General features: G+C 39.6%; 1 protein-coding gene across 1 annotated transcript in view; it reads right to left on the reverse strand.

Moving 5' to 3' along the window:
* Positions 1-7,090, reverse strand: part of stard13a (StAR-related lipid transfer (START) domain containing 13a) — a 74,798-nt gene extending 67,708 nt beyond the window's left edge. The window contains exon 1 of the mRNA XM_017489771.3: positions 6,642-7,090. The gene's annotated coding sequence lies outside the window, so the exon portion shown is untranslated. The remainder of the gene's footprint in view (positions 1-6,641) is intronic.
* Positions 7,091-11,978: the final 4,888 nt, after the last annotated feature.

Here is an 11,978-nt window from a genome sequence, read left to right on the forward strand (position 1 = left end):
ATTTAAAAACTACATAACTGTGACCATTAGATTTAACAACATCAATTTTTCAGGGTTGCCACTGGTTTCCCGTTTTGTTAGTTTTTCCACAACATATCTCAAAACTATAACTTTTGAAGGTTGTAGTTATGTAGTTAAACATCAACTTAATTTGACAAAAAAAAAAAAAAAAACAGCCTTTTTACTTGCATTTCCTTAACATATCAAAATGATACCTTTTCCGGAAAGGTTTAACCACAAATTAAAACATAAAAATATGCAAACTGATTAAAATAAATAACTACCTCACACTGGAGGTCTTCTCAACAAGCTAAACATGTAAACAGTGCAACAACATTGTAAAAACATGTCCCTTGCTTGGCAAGACTTTTCTCATCTTCAAGCTGACAACCAGCTAAGCGATTGCAGCAGAGTGTTCCTACAAACTAGATCTGTCGCTGAAAAAGCTGGAGAACCAGTGCTGGAGAGGAAAAAAAAATTGTCCGCAAATACTTTGTAATTTTGGTTTGGTGGGAGAGTTTCACACAGCTCAACCACAATGTCACCTCCTATGCCAAGTGCTGTTTTTTCCCCCCAGTGCCACCTTGATAGACCACAAAATCACATAGGATTGCTCATCAATAGAGTTGTGCTCTTCTGGGGTGGTATACAGGTATTGTTTGCGAACATATCAAGCCATGGATGGATCTTCCAACACTTGCCTTTTTGACAAATCAGTCTTGTCAGTGAAATGTAGAAATGATAGCAGGGTCTGAAAATAGTTGCAATACTTGTCAGCCACCATGGGACACCTTGTGTCATTTTCCCAGTATGCACGATTTCCCTGCATTTGTTACAGACCCATGAGCAGATAGAGACCACTCAATATTTCAAATTCTTTAACAGTGGTGTTAACATTTCTTTGAGCTTCAGGTTTATGTATATTGTACAAATTAGTTTGTTCCTTCAGGAACTCAAGCATTTATACCCTTATAAATGTTCTGAAATACTCCAGGGGGTGTGTGAAAATTGTCTGAAGGCGTGACATTCAAGATGAAATGACCCTAAAATAGGACCAACGTACAATATTTTTTGTTTGTTTTAGTTACAGATATGCAAAATAGTTTCACTATACATTCCTTTAACAATTTAATTAATTTGACATTATTTTTATGTTTACATTTGTTTAAATATGTTTTGAAATGAACTGCAGAAAATATGTCACGTCAAAATAATTGAATCAGCTAAATAAATTGAGCAGCTCATTACCATTTTTCTTAATATGACAAAGACGTCACATGACAGTTTCACCTACTTTAAGGTTAACAGCCCGATGTGACATGTTACTACGATAGTTTCATAAATTGTTTTATATAAATTTGTTCAAGAAATGTGAACAAAACAGGTTAAATGTAATAAGGACATGTTATTAAAACATTGCGATTGTTAAATGGGTTGAAACATACCTTTAGTAACAAAAACAAGCCTTTTTAAAAATTGCTGACACTGCAACATGTGCCAACCAGGCAGACCACCATTTTGGAAATGATGTCATGGTAACATAAAACTCACAAATTGTCACATGATCTCAGCTGGATGTTCAGTAGATGCCACTTAGGGATTTCCTGAGTGAAAAGTCAGGGATAAAGTTTTAACAAGGACCTTTCCAGCTCATCCCAGTATTTGTTACATCTGTGTCACCGTGGGTCCTTACGGGAGGAAATACAGGAATGGCGTGGCAGTTCAAGTTGATATGTGACTTTGTTGATGCGTTTGACAGTCTTGTATGGTCCGATGTATCTAGGTGTTAGTTTTTTGCATGTTTGGGGTTGTCGAAAGTCCTTGGTGGATATCCACACCCTTAAAAGGTTTGTATAGCTCTTTCCAGGCATAAGTGAGTACTTCATATATCTGAGTACAAATATTTGAATACATGATTAAAGAGCAAATCTGCTGTGGCAAAGGCTGAAGGCAGACCTGGGAGAGCTATGAGGTGCAGAGACTTGAAGAATCTGTGACTACTAAATGGTTGTTTGAGACCAGGGGTGTTGGGGTGTGGGTAGTGGTAAGAGCATTCCAGCAGGGAGTGTTCTGGGTACCTTGGTTTGGACACAAATACTGCATAAGGTGATGGCCCGTTGTAAGTCCTTGATCATGTTTGGCCACAAATACTTTTCTTTCAGTAAGTGATAGGTTCTGTGGATTCCTCGGTGGCCAGTAGCTACTCAAGTGTGTGCCCAAGTTATTGAGTCTGTTCCTAAATTGTGTTGATATGAAGAATTTATTTGGAGGGCATGATTGAGGTATCTGCTGTCTGGTGGTGTTGCTGATGGATTGATCCAGTTCCTATTCGATGCTTCCCACTACACATTCAGGAGGGAGGATGGTTCCCTCAAGATCATGACTGGGTTCTGATGTGTGTATACGTGATAATGCATGAGCTTTGACATTTTTGGAGCCTGGGCGATATGATAATGTGAACTGAAACCGGGTAAATAATAGTGATCAGCATGCTTGTCAGGGGTTGAGGCAATTGTCAGAACAGAGAATTTCTTGTGATCTGTCAGGATGGTGAATAGATACTGGGCCCCCTCAAGCCAATGTTGCCACTCCTCTAATGCTAGTTTTATGGCCAATAGTTAATGATCTCCAATACTATAGTTCCTTTCTGCTGGGGATAGTTTCTTGGAATAGAATGCCACCGGGTACATCTTGGGTCTCTGTCCAAATCTCTGGGAGAGGATGGCACCCACTCCTGTTTTGTAGGCATCCAACTCTACTATGAATGGCTTGGTAAGATTGTACCTGGTAATGCTGTGTGGGCTCTCTAGAAGAACGCAGTGAGATTTGCAATATGGTGACCACTTGGTGATTTCCTTGTGGGACCATGAAATGGAGGGGTTATGCTGCTCCATCCACAGGAGGGCCAGAATGATAGGGTGTCCAGGTGATATTGTGATGAGAAGTGTGATGTACTCCTGGTGAAGAGTGCTGAATTTAAGGAAATGGGCAGAGTGCTGCGAGTTAAGATGCCCTCTCCAATAGGTCCTCTATCAATGGCTTGGATCTTTTGGTGTTGTGGTAGCAGTTCCATGGGGATGTTGAGCTGCTTCACAGTGTTCTGATCAATGAAGTTTCCAGCTGATCCAGAATCTATCATGGCTGTGAGAACAGAGGTCAGGCCTGAATATTGTAACACCACTGGTAGTGTGAATGCTGAGCTAGGAGGAGACTGAAATGAACTCACCGTAGATGAGCAAGGATGGAGGTTCCTGCTTGAGGTTGGGTGGTTCTGGGCAGTTAGAGAGCACTGTTGGATGAGATGATCAGGTTGTCCACAATAGAAACAGCACTTCTCTTGGCAGCATCTCTCCCTCCCATTTTCTTTGAGCCTAGTTTGCCCCAGCTACATGGGCTCCATAGGAGAGGTGACGTGGTATTTCCCTCACGTCAGGCTTTGTGGACATTTCATGAGGTGATGTAGTCAGATGTTGAGATAGATGAGACAGTCAAGCAAGAGTTGTTCATCTCTGCAGGCTTGTTCAGTGAGTAGATTGGCATTAAGTCTTTTACAAAAATGCTGCTTTCACCGTGGAGTCATTCCAGCCACTTCTGGCTGCTATGGGCCGGAATTCGAGCACATATTCAGAGACACGCTGAATCCCTGTCAAAATACATGGAACACTGGAGCAAAAAGCCTGGGCATTGGGAAATTTCACCAGAGAATTTTTCCAGTGCTGGCATAGGTGGAAGCTAGGGCATGGGTGGTGGGCGTGACGGTGTACTGTTGGACACTGTTTGGGAGAATAACTTAGCGTCGAACTCCGTGAGGAGTTGCCGCTGTTCTCCCATAATCTGGTCATGAGCCATGATCACCTGCCTCCAGCTCGGCTCTCCTGCTGCATTCCTTGTAGCAGCGAAGTATTCTATCACGTGAGGGAACAGGCAGACAAAAGCAAATGCAGGTAGAGATGTTTGTTAAGATCCAGGCAGACAAATCCAAAACATAGGCAAAAATCTGAATCAACAGACAGGATATCAAAGGCAGGACAATCTCAGAAAACACTAGGCAAAAAGAGGTCAATAACATAATCACGAGCAGAGAGATACACAGGTTTGGTATCGTCACAAACACAAGGAATATACTTCACAATGAGTGAGTGAAATGAAAGTCCCTTTAAACTGTGGCTGTGACAGTGCTGAGAATTGGATGCAGGTGTGTGTGATTAAAATGAAGGTGAGAGTGAATGTGTCAATGTATGGGTGTTTTGGAAATTGCAGTCCATGGGCTATGTTTGTAGCCCTCAGTGCAGGCTGGGAAATAGAGTTCATGGCATAAGTAGACCTAACAGTATCAAGGACAAAGCAATCTAACTACAGCAGTTTTCTCCTGTATATGTTAAATCAGAACATATATAACAGAATTATTACATTTCTAAATCACAATATAGAACATGTTTGGTGTTCACTATAGATCATTTGCTGTTCACATAGTGCCAGAGCCAACTTATAGTTCTTGCCTGGTGTCCCACTAAAGCTAAGCAGTGCTGAGCCTGTCCAGTACCTGGATGGGAGACCTCCTGGGGAAAACTAAGGTTGCTGTTGGAAGTAAAGCAGGGGGCACTCACCCTGTGCTCTGTGTGTGTGTATACACCCCAGTATAGTGATGGGGACACTATACAGCATAAACAGCACTGTCCTTGATGTTGAGATGTTAAACATGTCCAGACTCTCTGTGCTCATTAAAAATCCTACACTTAAAGTAAAATAGTAGGGTAAGAGAATAACCCTGGTTCCTGGCGAAATTCACCCCCACTGGCCCTTTTCTATCCCCATATCTGAATTGGCTACATCACTCTCTCCTCTCCACTAATAGCTGGTCATCATCCAGGTGGATGCTATACACTAGTGGTGGTTGAGGAGATTCCCCTCCCATATTATGTAAAGCGCTTTGAGAGTCTAGAAAAGTGCTATACAAATGTAACTGTAGTGTATGTCTTAAAGCAAATTATTTTGGATTTTTGTGGTACAGAATGGTATGTAGAAGTGATGTCGGGTATATATTTTTTTAGCCCAGACTGTAGATTCATGCAGACTTTCACTGTAAGGTGACTACTCAAGCATTGCCTGGACTTTGTATGAATTGGAGCTGATATTTTTTAACCCTTGATTCTAACCCTTCCATCATCGACAGTGATTAAGGAGGCACATGTGAAATACAGTTGGCAGTGTAATGAACGAAAAATCAAGCAATATCACATGAGCAAGAGTGCTGTATATCAGCACAGCTAGGGTTTAGCTGAAGGCACAAAGCCACAGGTAATCACAGCTGTGCTGATATTCAGTACAATAGCATGATTTTGTGTGTGTGTGTGTGTGTGTGTGTGTGTGTGTGTGTGTGTGTGTGTGTGTGTGTGTGTGTGTGTGATATTGCTGTAATACAAGAGTTCTTCAGAAAGAAATTAAAATTGAGTTTTTACATTTTTTTTTGACATTTCAGACACAGTACGGCCAAAGATTTTGTTTATTTTTGCACTGTCAGTGTAAATAGTTTCCAAAGAAATCACAGCTGGATAAAAAACCTTGAAAGGAACCAGACAACTGTGTGTTTGTGTGGTTTTTAGCACATATATAGCAATTAAACCAAGCTATTTATTGTTAAGCTGATAGATAGATGTCAGGGTTTTTACTAACTCTCAAAACACATTAATAACACATAAGTTCTGCAAGAAACCAGACAGAATGTGTAACTACGATAACTAAAGAGAAAGAGACTAAAGAGACTTCTCTTTAAATTTTAAATTTCTCTATGCATGAAACAAACTTTCTCAAAATAAATGAACTCAAAATTAGTGACTAAACTAAACTAAACTAAACTGAACAACTAAAACACCACTGTTGTTGAAAGGTGCTGCTGAGCAAAAGATGATTGATGCATTTATGTGCAGCTACTTCAAGCTAATTTAAAACCCACATGTAGGCATAATGCATCAACTGTGTACCAGCTGAAAATCAAACAAGGATAATGACATGGAAGAGAGTGATTCAAGGCCACTGGGAGGTATGTTAACATGGGCGCAATTGTGTCTCTCCATCAAAGCGAGCACTCAAGGTCTTTTGGTCAGTTTCACACTGTCCTTATCACAGAGTACAGTCAACTAGAAGAACAACTATAGGACTGAAGACTGTTATTACTCAATAGAAAAGAGCCAAATATAAACCAACCAGACAAGTAAATCATTGTACCACATAAGGATGACACAGACTTATGAGTTATTGCCAAAGGTAGGTTATATGTTTTAGTTTTTGTGCAGATGCATTTAAGCCTCAGTAATAAACTTCAACTATTAACTAGTTGATATCTCCTCACTCTTCCTACAGCACAAAGCAAAAACTTGTAAGCAGCATCCGCAAGGAGGCTTCAGCTACCATTCTACAAACCAAAAGATCACAAACATAATTTCAGACAGGACAACTGGGATGTCTAGTGCATCTATAATTTTTGAAAACAAACATGTCTGCCATGACATTTTACTAAGGCCACCTGCCAAGGCTTTTGTTAGACTTGAACAACACTGCAGTCATACACTGGAATATATGATAAATTACTTTTCCAGAAGGCACAATATAAGTAAAGAAGCACAACGCTGATTTCAGCTTACCTCACAGTGACCCAGATAAGACCTCTTCTCTTTACTCAAGGCAAAGGGGTATTCCACCCTGTTTCGACCTGCAGATGAACGATGGATTTGAGCTACAGTACCAATTACAGCTGGCCTTGGACACTTAGTAGCCTCCCAGACACAAACACAGCAGTAGGCTTGAGCTGAAATCTGCCCAAACTGGGTTATTCCCGCTGTCACTCTGCACAAAGATTCTGATGTTGATCAGTGGCTTTGAAAAGGATCTTGGTAGAAGTGACAACAAAAATGGATGCATTCTATTCTGAATCATTCTTCAGTTAGATATGATAAGAGATGAAAATATACTGTAGGACTAAAAAATCTGTTTCTTGTCTCTGCATCTCTCTGACAAGTCTCATTTATAACTTAGTCCACCCCTTTTGTCCATTTTGCTATAGTTGTTGTGTTGTGCGGTTATGTTGACCCCGATGTGGACTACAGTGTAGCCGAACACAGATGCCACCAAGCACTGCAAGAGGCAGGAGTAAACATCATCATCAAAGGTCACTTTTGTTCTCTGTCCCAATAAGGCAGATACAGAGAATGATGTAAGCCTGCTATTTCTGTGCTATGGAAGGTTTCAGCGGGTGGGACAGGCGTTGCAAACATGTTTTATAATGTGAGCTCCACTTAAGTCTTTGCCACCCAGCCCTGAGCACCCCTAACCCTGTGTACAATGCCCGCCTGTATCATGAGTTCCCCCTTGGCTCTGGAGGAATGTCCGGCTGGGAACAGGTCCAGCCTGGGTGCCCTTACACTGACACTCATTCTTTCAGAGCACCACGACAACTTCTTCTACGATATATCAGGCAATTCAGCCTTTTTGGAATCAGTCCATGCTCTCTTGCTTATTATACATCAGTGCTAGAAAGGGTAGTAAGCAGGTGGTCTTTCCCAAGATCTGCTATCAGTTGTTAGGCATGTCGTCATATGGATTTATGTTCATTCTTTCAATTCTTTATTTTCAGTGTTATGGTGATTTTGAAGGTCACTTTGAAAGTTCAACCCTGTTATCCAAATTTTAGACTGAAAGTCGATTATTACTTTAAATATTTAGAATGTCATTAATGTCTCCATGTCATTAGCATGGATGCTAGTTAACCACATTTTTTGTATTTGCTTATTCTATGCTAAAACCTCTAAGATCTTGTTCTACATTTAATCGCAAAGTGCAGCCTTTTTCAGCAAGGAAACCTGCTACCAAATTAGTTTCTTGTCAGAATAGCGAACCACTATAAAAACAGAAGAGGCCCTACACATCCAGCTGTTGGAGTGAACAATATCAATGGCATTTGATTTATCAGTCCTCTCTTTTTAGTGAATGAAATATCCATGCGTATGTGATATGTGATCCATGTGTATGCTAATTACAGGGGTTAAGATGTCGTGGTCTTAATTTTTGATGCAAAAAGCTCTAGTTCAGAAGTCTAAGATTCAGTCACTTTAGCTATAAATAGAAATAGCAGAAATTTCAGCTGGGTGCCAGATGGAACTCACTGGCAAATAAAATGAACAAAAATGTTTGTTATTTTCTTATTATAGAAAAACAAGAACAGGTTCTCTTGAACACAGATATCCTTAATAATATACAACCCAGATCAATTGGAGACAGTCCAGCTGCATTCCACAGCTGCTGCGCTGTCTGCTGACTGGCTGATAAAAATTCTGAGGACTATATCTACATGTTTCGTCCTGCACCAGGGTGTCATGCTGAAAGCCAGTGGTGGAGCTAGCATTAGACAAAAGTAGGCAACCGCCTTGGCCACCCAGAAGCCAAGGGCCCCCTAAAAATGCTAATTATATATATATATATATATATATATATATATATATATATATATATATATATATATATATATATATATATATATATATATATATATATTATTATCATTATTATTATTATAATTAATACTAAATAACATGTGCTGAAAATTTAAATATCAATGTTGAAACACTGAAATGAGGTCCCCATTCATTTATGTTGCCTAGGGCCCACAAATAACTAAATCTGCCCATACTGAAAGACCATCACTGTATGTGAGATTATTGGGGTCTTTTGTCTCACGATAAAAATCTGAGAGACAGGATACCTGAGCAGGCATCTCCCTTTTATTTCCATTGATCTCACTGCTATCTAAGAAATCTAGCTTGTTTTTTGTTGTTGTTGTTGTTGTTGTTGTTTTTGTTTTTTTAGTATTTTTCCCCCTTGTGGCTTTCCACTTAAAATAAACTGTTTAATGTCCAATAAGCATCAGTCACTGCATTTTTAAATTTGCAGGTAAAGATGATTGGTTGTGTCAGAGAACATATAATGCAATGCATTTAACTGAAGCAAGGCATGACATGCCTGATGTAAATGGGCTGAATATCAGTGCATGCTGGACATTCTTATGAAGCTAATTTAACATCAAATTCAAGTAGACAAGGACTGAAACAACAAGAGAAAGAGAAAGGAGAAACTAGTTATTTAAAAGTTTAGACTAATTACCTGTATACTTGACTAAGTGATATTTACTGTCTCCATGAGCTTAGATTTCATATTTGTAATGTCACAACACATGAACCCAGAGCTTTATCTCAATTTTATGAATGATAAAAGCACTTCACTGTTTCGTGGGAGTGTGTATTCTGCATGTATTTGTACTTGCACTCAAGCATGATTGGGCGGGTCTATCCCTTGCTTTGCCCAGCTTCCAGTAGGTAAAAATAGCTCTTCACCTCGCAAACAAACACTAGTGCTGTGTTTAGTGCCTGCAAATCTGGAGTTGTAAACTTCCAGGCAAAGACCCAGTTGTCAGGCAGTAAGTAGAGGCTCTTTCCTCATAATTGTTGCCATTATATAGGCTGGATTTGGGAAATTTCTATTTTAACAAGAAGCTGTTCAAAGACAACCCTGTGCAGTCAAGACCTTCATTCAGGGGCCAAGAGGACCATGGCATAGCAGAAAAGTCTTTTGCTGACTCTAAATACCCTACATACAAAACCATTATATCTCTTATTCTTCCTTTCAGTCTTTCAATACTAAATTACAATACTTCTCTCTCCCTACAGTAATGACATTCTGGAGGAAACGCTATTGCAGGAACCAGAAGCAGGTTGAAAAGACTAAAATACAGATGAGAAAAATAGAAGAAAGGAAGGGCAATGATCATTCCAAGCCTGAAGAAAACATCAAACATAAAGTCTATATCCTGACTCATGGAACTCCTCTGGAATCTGGCCAGTCAGAGCTCAGGTTACTCAACAAGCAATGCATTGATGCGACACCAGAGATGTAATGGGTCAGTTTTAAACTTAGCCTCAGACCATGCTCAGAAAAGTCCAGAGGTTTTCTGCCCAAATTTTTCATTAAGACTAGTACCAGGATTGTCAGGAACACAGAATTAGGCAATTTGGAACCATGATTTTCTTTTTTGTGCACATTTGAAAACACAAGATGAATTACATTAATATTTTGCTATTCAGATAAGCAAGCTGGATGTTTTTTATTTGTACAGAAAATGTATAATGCAAAGGACAGCTATGTAAATGAGTAAACCAATTGTGCATGTGGGTTGTGTAACTATGTTAAATGCATATGACATGAAACAGTAAACTTCTTTCACTATATGAATGTGCTGGTTGTGTGAATTGTTCAATAATTCTTATAGCAATTATTTTATTCATGCCAGTCATGGCTAGTCATGAGTCAAGGTTTTAGGGTCAGTTTGAGCTTTGAGATGTGCTGGGTTTTTATTAACATTGTTTAATTTATTTTGGCACTATGAACACATGCTAATGTAAGTGAACTAGAAAACAAACATGAAACAATATATAAACGACAGAAGAGCATGACATGACAACATAAGACAATCAACGCAAGACCCTCAATGCTGTACAAACCATGACTTAAATAGCATTCTCATTAACCTCAAAGTGAATCAGGCTTCCAAGGCTGAACAGAGAGGCAAAGCAAAGCTCTTGGCCGAGACGGGAGATGGAGCAATGTCCTCAGCTGAACAGGGATGCTGAGCAGCATCCTTAGTCGAGCAGGGAGGCTGAGCGTCTTTCTCTGTTGACTCGGCAGACTGAGCGAGATCCGCAGTAGGGAAGGGAGGGTGGGGAAAGATCTTATGCATGGCTTTTAGCCATGCTTCTGTGGCCCTGAGACTCCCTCCCAAGATTCCCTCCCCTCTGGTTTCAACCTCAGGGACGCCAGGATTCTCTCTTGGGTGGAGAAAAAATCTGTTGAATCCATTTTACAGTCTTGCTTTCTGGCACAATATGGAGGTTGAGGCGGATGCAAGTGTAGATTAAGATTTAATAATGATCAAAACAAACGTAGTCCCGAGTTCGTTCCGGCATATCCATGACACAGACCTTGCAACGTGGCCTTAATCTGAGATCTATTCTCAATCATTAATCAGAACTGAAAAGCAAATTTAACCACAAATGCTGTTTATTTTAATTTGCTCCAAAATACTGCCCTTCTCCAACACTAAACCACACATTGAACATTGTGGGCTGAATTTAAATGATTTATAGTGAGTTATCTATCAATTCATACCCCCACTTGAGTTTCAGACAATATCCATTTCCTAGAAGAATGCTGTGTATTTGGCAGAAAGAGACATGAGTCCAGGAGCTGGCCTCTTGCAAGGTCAAAATGAATTGAGGGATTTTTTTTTTTTAATGTTCTTTCTCAAAATGCCTTTCTATACAAAGGACAAACCCTACAGAAAAAACTCTAAGCAAACTAAGCAAAAGAAAAAGAAAAAAGTGAGAACCAATCTTATACTACATTATATTTGCCTTGCTGCACAATTAACATATAAATACCAGACACCACCCGGATTTAAGGTGGCACAGAATGGCTGATAATGGAACTAGTATGTCATGTGCATTTCCTGTCTGAACATAACAGTTTAGATCAAGCACAGAAATGTGCACAGCACCCTCTGTTGGTATGATCATGTGAGGGTCTGGCTGTAGAGCTGTTTATCAGAAGTGAATATACATGCTGGCAGCCTTCAATTCCCATAGTACAAATTTCAAAGCTCATTTCCTTTTCACTGTGATTTTAAAATAAATGTACCATAACATCTAGTCCATAATTATAATAATAATTGACATAAAGGTCACAGTCTCAGCTATTTGTAAATATCTTCCAGGGCTTATGTAATCCACAATGAAGTTTGCCATCTGATGGTTTAGACCAGTATTTTATACCTTCAAACAGCAGTATTGTAAAGAGAAAGGAAGTTAGGGAAGGGTCTAAGGGCTCTTGGACAGGCCCTCAAGGGGACCACAGGGAATGAAAATTGTTCAGGAAAA

This window comes from Ictalurus punctatus, chromosome 16 (assembly GCF_001660625.3).
Source record: "Ictalurus punctatus breed USDA103 chromosome 16, Coco_2.0, whole genome shotgun sequence".
In the NCBI taxonomy this organism is placed as follows: domain Eukaryota; kingdom Metazoa; phylum Chordata; class Actinopteri; order Siluriformes; family Ictaluridae; genus Ictalurus; species Ictalurus punctatus.